This window comes from Papaver somniferum, unplaced genomic scaffold, assembly GCF_003573695.1.
Source record: "Papaver somniferum cultivar HN1 unplaced genomic scaffold, ASM357369v1 unplaced-scaffold_132, whole genome shotgun sequence".
In the NCBI taxonomy this organism is placed as follows: Eukaryota; Viridiplantae; Streptophyta; class Magnoliopsida; order Ranunculales; family Papaveraceae; genus Papaver; species Papaver somniferum.
The window spans coordinates 6,126,991-6,142,014 of NW_020622381.1; the positions used below are offsets into that span (position 1 = coordinate 6,126,991).

The window sequence follows — 15,024 nt, forward strand, 5'->3', positions numbered from 1 at the left end:
TTCTTAACATAATTACACGTTTATAACACTCCTCCTGATGACATTGTGTCTAAGCTAATTGCCTCGTTAAAACCTTGTCAAGAAATTCCAAAAGGACAAAACCCGATCGAAGGGAAAAGAGTACAATTGAGAAAACTTAGAAAAAATTTGGACATACAAATGTTGCCTCATTAAAACCTTGACAAGGAAAACTCAGTGGGACAAAACATTAATGAAGGAAAAAGAGTACAACGCGATAAGTCCAATATAATGCACCTTATGTGATGGTGCTCCCCCTGATGAGTACTTCAGTAAATTCTTGGCTTGCAAATCTTTGTCTCGAGACTTCCCAATTTCGGTGAACGACTTTTAGGATGCAGAAGATTACCGTGCTTTCATGAAGATGGCGGATAGTTGGTGAAGTCTTCTTTTGTGTTACACAAGCAGTATTGTCTTCTAATAGTAGTGTACTCGAATCTTCAAGCTTCTCTAAATGCATTGAGAACTTGTGTCTTGGTTTGTTATCTTCAGAGATGATTTGCAGATGTAGTTGATGTATTTTCTTCAACAAAAGGGCCAAGATGTGGATACATTACATAATTGAACAACACTGTATTTGTGGTCATACCTTATGATTGAAATGGCGTCCGAATTCCCAATGGATTGTAATGTTGATTTGGTCTAACAAAATTACCTAGTTAATTGTGAGAATCCACCGAATAACTGAAATTGATACAACTCCCCTTGGATGACCATCATGTTGAATTAAATTGTCTCATAAAACCTTGCCAGTAAAACCCAATGGGAAAAAATTTGGACGAAGGAAAAAGAGCACAAATATCAACATTCTTGAAAGAAATTTAAACATCTACGAGATGTTGCCTCGTTAAAACCTTGTCAGGAAAATCACATGGGACAAAACCTGAAACGAAGGGAAAAGAGTACAACTTTTGACGTAAATATGGATGCTAACCCAATTATATGGGTTTTACAGAAAACAAGCATCAAAATAATAACTCTAGTTTATCTCAAAGACGAGTTTATGCTAGCATAATTCTAACTGCAGATTGAAGAAAGAAAGGAAAAAAAATAGAATTTATGCTACTAAAACGTGGATTTTTGTGTTTTTAAGGACTCCTCAAGAGACCTATAAAAGTTGATATCATTAACTAATTAATCCGGATTTTTGGTTTTGTACCAAATTTCAAAAAACACATAAAGGATTGTTAAACTTTGACATAGTCGAGTCAAGTGGCCGCGTGAATGTAATTTGAATCCTCCAGGGATCACAAATTCGAAAATGTTGTCCGACCACATACGAGTCCTTCAAGGACTACCGTACCAAATATGTCTTATAAGAAGAACAATTACTGAACCAATCCTAGGGTCTGAGCAAAAAGAAAACCCTCAAATCATTTTTACAACGAACATATCTCTCGTATAACGCATTATGACTACACCAACTTGTAATTAATAGGCTTGGCACATTTACAGTGTTAAGTCTTGGATCCAAAATTGCGTTAATCGAGAAATCAATCCAATCTAATATGGATTGTATGCCAACCAATCACATATGTCGATATTCCTCTACAGAGGGGTTAACAACCACCATCATTTATTATTTCAGTAGCTACTGTAAACGAATATTCGACATTATTTAGCTCATCAATCCCATGAAATTCTCAAGTATATGCATATCTTGAAAAATATTCACAGAATTACCGGTACCAGCGTCCGCAAGCATCCCCATCTTCCAGTGAGGAGATATGATGTATGAGAATGTGGATCGTTGTGATAGACTCTATTGGAGCACTTTGTAGCCTCTTATAAAATGCTACGTTTATTATAGATGTGACTGGATTTGCCTTCCAAGAGGCATAACCTTATTAAAAGCATAATGAAATATTTTTGCGTCTTATTTGAGATGACAACCTTTTTCGATTTGATCATGACGAGAGAAAAATATAACTTTTTTAAGTTAATGGACACAAATTTCTAGTGGAGTATAATCTCCCCCTGATTATGGCAGAAATATTTTCATCTCATATACGAAAACAAGTTTCGTAAAGTATTATCCGATTAATTCGAGACATATACTCATTATGAAATATGTCTTTCGACATAAAAAAAATGTAGTTTTAAATCAACCACGGATTACTTTTGAAACACAAACAAAAATAAAATAAAATAAAGATGATATGTCAAAACGAAAAGTATTGAATATATGCAAACAAATCTCCGATAAATTTTTGACCTCAAAGGCCAACGAGATAATGGTTTAGATTGAAGTTACAGATACTTTCTTTTATCAAAAGAAAATTAAACTAAGATCAATATAATCACTACAAGGACTAATAATATAAGCTTAACAAGCCGGGTGCACACCCATTGATCTTGGATGTCCAATTATACTCTAATTCCAATTGTAACAATCCAAAATTTGGAGATAATTACCACAATAAGAATTAAAATTGCAAAAATATCCAAAAAGAATGCAACAATTCCTCGTTTTATTGGTATTTGGTTGATGAGGATTTCTTTGGAGGAATATAAATCAGAAACCAAAAGTTAGCTAAAAATACTTAGAATGCCAATTTACATCTCATTATAGAGAATTCTTGAAGAAAGTTAATGCTGAACGATATACCAAAATCGTATCAACGACTGGAAAAAAAATGCCGTTTGCTATGAAAAATCCATAGCGTGGTAAAAGACTGGTTTATGGACAAAGATACCAATTAAATTGGTCGTAGGTTATTTCAACCATGCATGTAAATAATTACCGTGAAGATAATCAAATTGCGATAATACCAATTTTTGGTGATTACAGTTTCAATAGGTAGGGTCAATAGGTAGGGTAATAGAAACTATAAACCATCTTTTGATGGATTTACTTTTTTCTTTCTCTATAAAAAAGTTAGAGACGAAAAAAGAAACACCAAATAATTACACAATTTCATTAGAGGTTATAGAAACTGTGAACCATCTTTCGATGAAATCCTCTCCCTATTGAAAAATTAGAGAAGAAAGAGAAATCGACTTATTTGGAAAATATATATAATGGGAAAATAATAAAAAATCAGTCACGGTAATACAAAGGACAAAAACACCATTACGATTTTGCTGTTCAGAATCACATCCGTGCTTAACCTGCTGGTGCCTCCACCTCCCATCATACATCACCGTGGATTTGTGACTCTAGGTATGTAATTAAATGTTTAAAAAAAATAGAAATATATTAATATAAGGCTGCTAATATGCAAATTGCTTAGGAGTGTACTAATCCCTTACCAATATGTATTTTGTCCTATATACCTCCAAGTAATTTGGTACCCCTATTAGCAATCACCATTGATATGATTAAAAAGATATTCTTTTAATCATTGAAGTGGAAGAAAACTAATTTGCCACATCAAGTCAAACGTGTAAATAAAATACGATATCAAACCACTAATTGACAATAGATTGTAAACGATGAATATAATAGCGAGCAAAATATATTTACTGTGCAGAAAATATAAGTGATAAAACTATCTCGATAATTATGGATGATTTTGACTGATTTTACAATAGATCTAAAAGAAAATATTAATAGCATGTGAAAGAAAATTAAACCTAATTAAAAATAATAATAATTAGGGTTTAGCTTCTATAACCAAGGAAAACAATCGATTTTGTTTAGGAAAACAAAATAAAATAAAAAAAATTTAATCGAGCATAAAAATCGCTCATTGATGAGAGCCACGTGCATGATAACGTCTTATGAAATAGAGAAAGAGAAGAAGGAGACACAAAGTATAAGAAAGGAGAGAAAGAGAGAGAGATTTTTATTCATCTGTGTATCATAGACAAACATTATAGTCTCTATTTATAGGGCTAGACACAAGGCCATCCCAATAATAAACGAGATTCACCCTATATTTTCTTAACATAATTACACGTTTATAACAAGATTAATTATCGAATCAATTGTGTTTACTTGGTGATTCCAAAGATCAATTTCCAAGCATCAATCAAGTCGTATCCAACAAATAAGGATGGACGTAGATACTTTAATTGATTAACGCACAACATGTGATATTTCAATTATAAAGATAAACAATATAATGCGGAAAAAGAAATAACATGGACACAGAGAATTTTGTTAACGAGGAAAACTGCAAGTGCAGAAAACCCCTGGGACCTAGTCCAGTTTGAACACCGCTCGGTATTAAGCCGCTACAGACACCAGCCTACTACCAATTAACTTAGGACTGGAATGTAGTTGAGCCCGAACTCATTCTCACACCGATTCAGGTACAACCACGTTCCTTACGTCTCTTGAACTACGCCAGATTCTACGCATTTGATTCCCTTACCTGACGTCCCACCAACTAAGAGTTGCTTCAACTCAATTGAATACTTTTTGGGTTTTGAATCCATAAAAGCACATTTTTTATTTCCCTTTAGGTGTGAATCAAGATTTTGGAAATCTTGTATTTGTTTCGAACAACTACTAAATACAAGCAGAGATACCAAAACAAACTTGTAGATTAGGGATTATTATACTCCTCAAAAATTGGAAGACAAACCTAATTTCTACAACAAGAACAACTAGAATAAATTTAGAGATATCTTGTTAAAACTTCTAAGGAATTTATGAGATACCTTAATTGAAGTTTTTTTCTAGTTCCGATTTCGACTAACTAGTATCGGTATACGATCGTGAACCGAAATCTATCAAAACCTAGGTTTTGTGGTCAACAACTCTTGAATGACTTATATCAGAAGAGAACCTTTGAATAGACAAGAGGTTGAAAACCTAGATTACAAGTTGTTTAACAACCACGAAGATTATTACCAACTCGGCTTTGTGAACCCCAATACAAAGACTTTTATCTCACTCTTGTTCTCGAAGAACACAAGACGCGGAAAACTACCTATGAAGCTTACACCAATTTTCCACGGGATAAAAATTTTAGCGTTCACAAATCCCTTATTTATAGTGAACAAGTTGGATTGAAAGCTAAGCTAAGATAACTTGAATCTAAAGCAAGTTTAAGCTATTTTCCTTTTTCAAGACTCTCTTAAATTTGGGAGACTTTCCTAAGTTACAACTCTTGCATAAATAATTAAATAAGTAATTACTTTATCATAAATTGTATTTTTGTGAATAAATTACAATTTAACTTAGGAAGGAATTCTAAAATATCACAAACACTTTAATATGGCAATTAATTGTGTTTGGAAGCATAGCCATCTTGCCTAGATGAGGAAACATCAAAAACTTGACTAAAATAGACTTCTAATCACGTATTTGCGTTCAAGTCCGTGAACCGTTACAAACAGTTCCGTGCTTGTTTCCTACTAACGAACTGCAACAGTTACAACAACATTTATAACTGTTCCTTTAATAAATTATTCATAACTTCTTCGTTATAACTCGGAATTGAGTGATTCTTGGCTCGTTGAATTCATAAGCTCATTCACTATAACATGGGAACCTTTTCTGGGATAAAGGTTGTTTTCACTAAAGTCATGGCTCAAATAACCTCGAGTATATATATACATAAATGTATATTTACTGTCATAGAAATTGTTCCTTAGAGTGAGCATTTGTTTTGATAGATTAGAAAGTTAGAATTGAACAAAAATTCCAAATGAAATCAGTAACCACATACCTTTGTTGATGAAGTTCTCATTGATGTCTTCGTTTGATCTTCAGTCTTCAATCTTCAAGGGTTCGATGATGTTCAATACTCAAATACACACTTCTAATCCAAAATCCGAAACTAACTTAAGTAGACTAGAAATCAAGATATAGTTTTTACAACTAAATTTGACAACAAGCTTGAGATAGAAAGACTTGTGAGTTCCACCGAGCAATGCTCTAACAATCTCCCCCTTTGTCAATTTTAGTGACAAAACTATCAATACATATGGATAATAAAATAAAGATTTGAAAACTCCTCGATCCATCCTGCCTTGATTTCCTTGGTTTCTTTAACTCCTTGAACTCTTCGTAATTTCAAGTTACAATGATTCTGCGTGTTCAACTCAGCATCGTTGTTGTTGAAGATCCATATCCATAGCTATAACAACTTTTGAAAAAAAAATTTCTCAATCGTCGTTAAACAGAAACATAATATTATTATCTTCTCCAAAGTTCAATCGTATCTCAACTCTGAAGTAATACTACGGTGATATGTTTCTCCCCCTTAATCAATACTTACATCTTTTGCATAATAGGTGAAACCTATATATTATTGATTCACTCCCCCTCACATAATGATCCGTAAACCAAATGTATGTAGTATGAAACTACTAAATGATTCTCCCCCTTTTTGTCAATAAAATTAACAAAGGTACGAAAATCGCGGGATCGTAATGAATACAATCAAAAGATATGTCAAGTCTTAAGGAAGTTTTGAGATTCCACATTATAACATAGTTAAAATGCAACTTCTCGTATCAACTTTTTTAGATGATATGACATAGTAATAAATACTCGGCGCTCATCTGGGAGATTAAAAAGATACAAGCATCCCCTTTTAAATTCCACAGCCACATTCCCCACAAATATATAACAATTAAGCACAAATTCATTTAAGAACTCTCCCCCATTTGATGTTATTCACAAGAGAACAACACGACGACCTCTACAAGTAAAGGATTTCTATGGACATTAACAAATCAACAAGTAAATTTGTATCCATCATCATTAAAAGTTTACTCCTCTTAGTTTATTAAACATAAGAGTTTAGAGCTAGCTTTAACTTTTGATGAAAAATCATCATGAGATGGTGTTCAAATCATATAAATATGATAAACAATAACTATATCTCAAGGGAGTCAAGAAATACGCAAGAATGATCATGAGATCGAGTATCGCGATCATCTTATCTAAGATATAAACTTGTAAAGAACATACAAGATTTGATTTACTCTTAGACGGAAGAACTAATATTTTCCGCAAGGATTTATACCAAGATTGACAACCAAAAGCGTATAAAAAGATTTTCTTGACATAAAAGAAGATGCATATATATATATAAATATATATGACCCATTAAGAATCGTGCATCATTTAAGCAGTAACTAGGGCTGCACATGGGTCGGTTTTGGCCTCACCCACCACCCAACCCAGTGATGGCGGGTAACAGAAGTTGTCAACCACAACCAACCCGACATCATAGTGGGTCGGTTTTAACCCGACCCACATTACAACGGGTTGGTTCGGGTGGGTGGCGGATTAACCTGTCATAAAATGAAATGAATTGTATAAACATGAAAAATAACTAAAAGTGCAGACAATTAGCATCATAACAAGTTACTTACAACTAAGAGTGTTCACAAAATAAAAATGAGTTCAACTTCTAAAAGCTCAAATGGTGAATTACTAGCCTACTGGATACTGTACTAAATCCTAATAACTATACTAGTAGCTGGAGAAAAGAAAGATCATGAGATGTGATTCATATCAAGCGACCAGCTTCCTCCATCAAAAAATGTAGACGTTTTACCCCTAAATGCTCTGGAAGCCTGAAATCAATCAACGTATGTCAATTAGTTACAACTTACAATAACATAGATGTAACAGACCAACGAACTCAGAATCAATTTACTGACAGTGGCCCTTGGCGTCATTACCTTGTCTAACCAAATAGAAATCAATCATCTATGATGATGTAAGAAGTAGCAAAGTCACAAAATAGATCTGCAAGGGAAATGAACAATTAGAATGAAAGTTGATGTAAGTAATCAAAGCACCGACAACGGGGTATAATTCTGCTATGCCATCCATGTGACGCAACCAGATGACCATGACAATCATACAAATTAAATGTCATACAACTCAAGCCTCAAAACTAGAGAGACTATATCATACAAATTAAATGTCAGACATATTCAGTCACCAAAGAGATACATATTGTTGTTTGATTATATGAGTTAACTTCTACAGTTCTGGCACAAGTTCAATAATCACCATCCATTGCAGAATATAAAACAACAAACAAATATCTCCACAGAAAATTATAATAAGAAAAAAGTCATTTCAGAGGAGGATGAAAACATTGCAAAACATATTGCCGTTGATAATTACAGTGCAGGGGGTCAGTCAGAGCAGCAGAAACCAAAAATGTAAACCAGCTGCCGCTTATGATGATTGTACCTAGATAACAGATAAAGCTATCTGCTGCCAGTAATATCACTTTAAGCAACTCTAAAAAGGGAATGCACCCATAGAATTAGAGCCAAGAATTTTACTCTTTCTTATTTTCAAATACAAACACTAATTTTAGTTTTAAGCTATCTGCTGCCAATTAAAGCTATCTGCTGCCAGTAATATCACTTTCCATGGTGAAAGATTGAGGATGGTTGTTAACATCCAGTAAAATAAAGTAAAACTGAAACACAAAAAATTCTGTAAAATAGGAAGTATACCGCACTGTTAGAAACAATGTTAGAAACAATGAATCAATTCGTTTCTTATTTACTGCCAATGTGCTCAAGTAATAACATGTTACAGTCTCAGATTTTTAGCAATCATAGTAACCATAAAAAGACCATTACACTATCAAAATCCCCAAAATCATTAACAAAATCTCAAAATCTTAGATTACTTTTAGCTCAGAATCAATTGGATGTTGCCAGATTGGATAAGGGTCATAAGTATAGTACCTCAGAATCTCAGATTACTTTTAGCTCCTTTAAGAAGTGAACAAAATCCACAAAATCCAATTCCAATATACACAAAAGATTAACAAAACAAAGTCAGAATATCGCAAGATCAATTAATCAAAGATTATAACAAAAATAGGTACCCCAAATTGAAAAAAGAAAAACAAAACCCTAAACAGATACCAATAATTCAAAATCAAAGAAAATCACAGAATCTAAAAATTATAAATAGATCAATTAGTATGAATTACGATTCTTACCTTCCGTTATTGGATTTCTGGTGGTGATCTGAGTTGAGAATTGATGCCATTGAAGTGAAAAGGCACAACCGAGTGAAGGAGAGAAGAGGCTGAAGAGGAGTGAAGTGAAAAGGGGTGCGAATGAAAGTTGATAGGATTAGGGTTAGGCATTGTATATGGTATTTTCTATGGATGAGATTAATCCTAGGATAGATAATCTAAGGTTAGGAAATTCTGGTGGGTGGGCGGGTAGGGTCGGGTGATGGAAGCAGCTACCCGCAACCGACCCATCATACAGCGTTTGGCCGTGCTCACCCATAGTCAACCCACTCCTAAGCGGGTTGGATCAGGTGCGGGTTAATCTTGGCGGGTGCGGGTTGGGTCGGCGGGTAGGGTCGGTTATGTGCAGCCCTAGGAGTAACCGTGTTCACTAACACTCAAGACTTAATCATGACCAAAAGAGATTTAATGATCAAAGTTGTCTTAGAAGTGTTTTAGAGAGTTATTCAAATTTCAAATATCTCATAGAAATAATTTGAATGCATCTGAATTCAATCGACATGGTAAGTAGGTGTACAAAGTACAAATACCATAGCCGTTCATGAGTCGGTTCAGTCACAGTACGCGTACCGGTTTGTAAACTTTTAACCAAACCAAAGTTCCGGAGTTCACAAAACTTTTAAGGTTTGCGTGCCGGTTTGGAAAACTTAAGATTGTCACTGGTTCCAGAGTTCATAGAACTAAATCGGTTTACGTACCGGTTTGAAAACACTGTCGAGTTCAGGAACACGGTACTGTTTTAGTTTGCGTACCGGTTTGGAAACTAATCCCGGTTTCGTAACCACAGTTCCAAAATGGTTTGCATACGAGTTACCGATCCGGTTCACGAGTTGAACAGATTTTAACATTATATACATAAGAATATATGTACCACAAATCTGCAAATCGATATATAGCTACTCCGCTACGTGTACGGGTACATATAATACGGCTTCAGACTTATAAAAGTTTTCCCAGTTTGCAAGACTGATAACACTGTCTTATATCCGAATCTACAATAGTTCTACATTTCTCTCTAAATTTATTCGACTCATTCCCAAATTACATTAAAAATGAACATCATTGAAACGGTCTATTTTCAAATGACTAACTTGACTACATTTGTCAAGAAGAAGAACAACCATTGCTTGAATTATATTTCGATAGTTTAAGCAAGCTATAACTCGAAATTTCTTCTTTGCAATTCATCAAAAACAACAGGTCATGGTACTGTTTGTTTCTTCAAACCTGAACATTTAAGAATCTTAAACACAAATCAAGTTAGGTAGACATGAACGATACACATGGTATATGGATCATTAGATGCATTGTTTTGTCTATTACAATACTTCACTTACGATTCATTTTCTCTTAGCTAAAAGTGAATGATGTACCCGGAATCAACATGATTTTTGTGTCTTGAGATTTCTACCCAGAGCCTAAGTTCATCTATCAACATTATGATTAGATAGACTATCCATTGCATATCCTTCTTAGCTTTTTATGCATAAATTCCCACAGATCCTGTTCTCGTCTCTTATAAGGAGTCAGATAGGCAGGGTGAACTCTACAAAGAGCATAAGAAGTGTTGATACCCACATCGAGTCAAACGAGGTGGTTCACCTTGAGTTGTATAATACAACATTGACTCTTTTAAAGGTGCATAGAAAACAAGTATGACTACCATTAAAAAATTTATTGTCATAAACCATTAAACAAAAGATTGTAAACCTCTTGACATGGAATCATCTCTTTGGAGCAAAGGCTCAACAAGGTAGAGATAAAAGCTTTTGTCTCCAGAAACGTTGGGTATAAACTTCAAGTAAATTTTTAAACAACCAATCATGACTATACTCGGGTTTCCACCAAGATACTTAGCGAACATAAATAGATTATGGAATCAAGCATATAATAATGAAATCATAATTTTTTTCAAGTTTATAGACATACCTTTTTAGAAGAATTCAATTTTGAATCCTACGGCTTTACCAAATGTTCAAAATCTTACCCAACATAATATGTGCGCCCTAATTCTTGTGCCTTCCTTACTATCTTTCTTACAAGGCATTTCTTGGTGAGGGTACACTTCCAACACAATAAATTTATGTTGAGGTGAAAAATGTCTTGCTCACCATAGGCGATTGAAGCACAATTTTCCGTATCTATAGTTTTTGGTTTATTCCGTTTCTTCTTCCACCAGTTCTTGTGTTTCACTTTAGGATTATCATGAAGGAAATCACTTTTAGACCAGTTCATATCCAAACCCATCTTTCCCAATAAATTTTTAACTTCCAACATCCTGGATTATACCTTTTCTATAGTCATGGAATTTTCTGGGAGATTATTCCTTTTCACACTCAAATCTTCATTGACTTTATTTTGTACCCACTTTTGAGTGTGTTTAGGAACAACCCGAACCTTCTTCTCATTATCCTTTTCAAGGTTTCTAGAAGGAGAATTTGATTGATTATTCTTTTCCAAGTTAGTCTTTCTCCAATTGAGAGCATCGGATCTTGTCTTCGTATTTACAAAGTTATCCTTTTGATAATCATTACAATTGGGAAAAGGCTTTATATGACGTTTATAAGAAAATCCAGGTTTATCAAAACATTGATTCCTTTGCCTAAAGGTTGGACGTTGACAACCCATAATGTCAAGGGCATTATCCTTAACATATGATCTAGGTTTGATCACTTCTTGTGATGCCAAAACAAGAATATCATATACGAAAACGACATCCCCTTTGCAGGTGACCTTTATTTACACAATAATAACAAACATAAGGAATGCTATTACTTGGATTCTTGTGTGTTGGCTTTGGAGGTTGATATAATTTTCTCTTTCGAACCTTAACTGCCAGTGTAGGTATTTCACTTTTGCCATTAGTGGAAACCTTAGGTTGAGAAGAATCACTAGCCTTGACAAATTTTACCTCTTTGCTAGTACTTGGAGCATCTATTCCCTTATAGCCCAATCCTCGTGTATCACGATGATTTTTACTTGCTCCTAGTATAGTGGTTAATTTGTTTGAGCTAGTATTGAACTTTTTCCAAGTCCTCTTCCAACATCTTTTTTTTTTATCAAGAGCAGCAGTTAAATCAGCCTCAAGGAATTTTTGTCTGTCATTAAAACTTATCTGCTGTGAGTTAATCCTTGCTTCGGCTGCTGCAAGTTTCTCTTCCAACTTATAGAAATCTCTACGAAGATTTTCACATTCGAGTTTCTTCGAAAGTACGTCTTCTTCACGATCTTTAAGAAGGGATTGAATAAGTTGATAACCGCCATCATAACCTTTAAAGACTTTTCTCAATTTCTTGTTTTGTCGACAGAGAGGAGTCAGAAATCCAAAGATACTAGAAGTCGTAATCTGTTTCTTTTTCATAAGAGAATCGAACAACTTAGTATAACCTGAGATTTCCTCGTCTAATAGATAGGAACCCGTGCTCCGCACCGGGTAATGATTTTTTTGTGACACAATAGCAGCCGTCTATTTATTTTTTTCGGTGCCCAGTGCCCACCAAGTAATTAACTAAAATTAATGGATGAAATGCTTGGAATAATGTTTCATATCCATTTTCCATAGTAATGTTTCAACCGTAGCAGATTCAATTAAAAAAAGTGAGATGTGAAAGATTTCATATGTAGGAAAGTAATTCAATTCCAATTGTACTCTTCACATCTGAGACTCAGAGACCCACCTTGTTTGGAGTCTTCAAATTGGTATACTCAGTGGGTAATAGCTAATTCCATAATTATAATGGCTACCATCATACGGAAAGACGGAGAAAGATAAGTGTGATTGAAAGCAAACCATATTAAGCAGACTATTTTTCATTGAAATAATTATTGATAACAGATACAAAAATATCAATTAGTTAACTCCAAATTAAAATTCTATTATAAGATTTAGACAGGAAAGGTACCCATTATGTTAGACATCTTAATGGCTGGCATCTTCTTCCTCTCAGAACTTGGTGTAACCCTTCAGATCCATCAAAAAGTCAAGTACATCTAGACTTGATGGTTTCACTTTGATCATCAGTCCATCTTCATAAGCCATAAGGACTTGAATTAATTTAACAACATAAAAACATAGGCGCAGTTAGGATGTGATCATGGTGAGCCTCTGTCTTTGAGCAATGTTTGTGCTGTCCAGTTTTGTCATGCACAAACAACGTATTTAAGGGCAGTGGGTCACATCCGCGACCGCTTGTTTGCGCTGACGTTACTGCTATTTACCATGTAGAAGTAGCATTAGAGAAGAGATATAAGTAGTACTTATAAAACAATAACATTAGACTATAATAGTAGAAGAGATATAATAAGTAATACTTACAAAATCATGGGTGTTCACACTGTTCAGTGAACCTGATATTGACCTTTACAATTTCATCAGAAACAGGGGTGTCGATGTCACTTGTTTCCTTCACCCTCTCCAGCTTCAAATCCATTCTCTTTGTTACTGCACCACCAGTTTCAAGTAGCTCCACAAACACTACATTTCCCAAGTGATCCTAACAATGCCAAGCCATCCACTAAAGCAATTTTTAACAAAAATGCTAACTGGATTTGGACCTTGGTCTAATCTGTACATATCTCATTAAGCATATGTCCTGGTCCAATGGCACTAAGAGACCCTTTTTGTCGAAAAATACAGATGCAGGCACTGTTTTGCATTATCAGTTGTAAGTTTAATAGCTGGATAATTAAAGCATTGATGTACAGAAGTACCTGCGTATGGTCTGTAATGAACTTCTGTGAAAGCTCATAGGTATGTTGTGGAGTCTTGTGTAAATGCATCAAAATTATGTGGTTTGGGTCTGTACTCCTTCTCATCTGTACACCCGTATCAAAAATTCAAAACAAACAGAAAAGAAAACCAACAACATTAATCAGTAGTAAATATTCAGAGCTAGAAAGAGAAATCAACAACATTAATACATGCTTCAATAGTACTACATTCGATGATATTAGGATGATTAAGTGGGGATGCACAACTATATACTAACAGTTTAAACAATTAAAACACAAACAATAATGAATTTATTAAACTCATATCCATTAAGTCATTTTAGCAAACAACTAAAATCTAATATCCAAAACAACAATTTAAAAAATGTAAAATTGAATGTAAGCTCAAATTGAAAAAAGATTGAATCTTTGTTAATAAAAATTTGAAGAACCTACCTTTGTTGGATCATATAAGGGTATCATTTTCTTAAGGTAAGATTGTTAATAGCATCACTTGCCATCTCAACCATTTTCTTAGCGTTGAGTCTTCTTGGTTGTGCGCAGTTCGTGGATGAGATTGAAGAATCAAAATTTTCAGAAAATGGCACCTTTCTAAATACACAATTCTGATGAAGTGAGATCGACGAAGACGATCAAATTTATTGGAACAAATGTTTCATAGACAGTTAGGAGCACTTGTGATCGAAGAATAGATCTGAAGCAGTTGTCTGACTTGATAATTAGTGGGTTTGGTTAGTTTGTGAATGAATAGTGGGGAGTTTGGTCGTGAATGAACAGAAGTGGGGAGGTGGTCGATGAAGAATAAAACTGGGAGGTGTAAGTAAAGTGTAAAGTTTTTTTTTCTATTAACTTATGTGGGGCCAAAGTGAATGACAAAGCTCTGTTTCTTAAAACTCTCACCACAACAATACACGTCATCAAATAGTAGGGCCAGAATTAATGAGAATCCATTATTTAGATTCAATTATCATCTTGTTAGATATCTCTATCAATATCTGAGTCACTGTCATCAGAAAGTTCATCTTACTGTTTTTTTAGGCATGTTTCCCAGTTATCCACAGTTTCTTCATCACTCGAGGTGATTTCACGAAGGTTTTCAGATATTGGTTCAGATGTGACAGTTTTCTCATGTGGTAAATCTAAACTTTGAACAAAATCACTTTCAGTGCATTTCATATTCGATAATAGGTCTATAGGTCAGATCACTACAAACACAGACTTATTAGGTCTAAAGGTGTTTGTATGCTCTGATACCAATTGAAAACGCAGGGGTACCAAAATACACCACCGACTTTTTCGCTCGGACCTATGAGACATAACCTAATACAATTGGAAGTAAGCCAACTTAATGATC

The 15,024-nt window shown here is 34.3% G+C and overlaps 1 long non-coding RNA gene across 2 annotated transcripts; it reads right to left on the minus strand.

Annotated features, from left to right (window-relative positions):
- Positions 1-12,737: 12,737 nt before the first annotated feature.
- LOC113333386 lies at positions 12,738-14,436 on the minus strand. 2 transcript variants are annotated; one of them, XR_003351966.1, is made up of 3 exons: positions 14,106-14,436; positions 13,255-13,754; positions 12,738-13,146 (listed from the first exon to the last, which is right to left on the minus strand). It is a non-coding gene; the product is annotated as an uncharacterized LOC113333386 (long non-coding RNA). The 2 variants fall into 2 exon arrangements; XR_003351965.1 differs by having other exon boundaries at positions 12,744-13,149.
- Between the last annotated feature and the right edge of the window lie 588 nt (positions 14,437-15,024).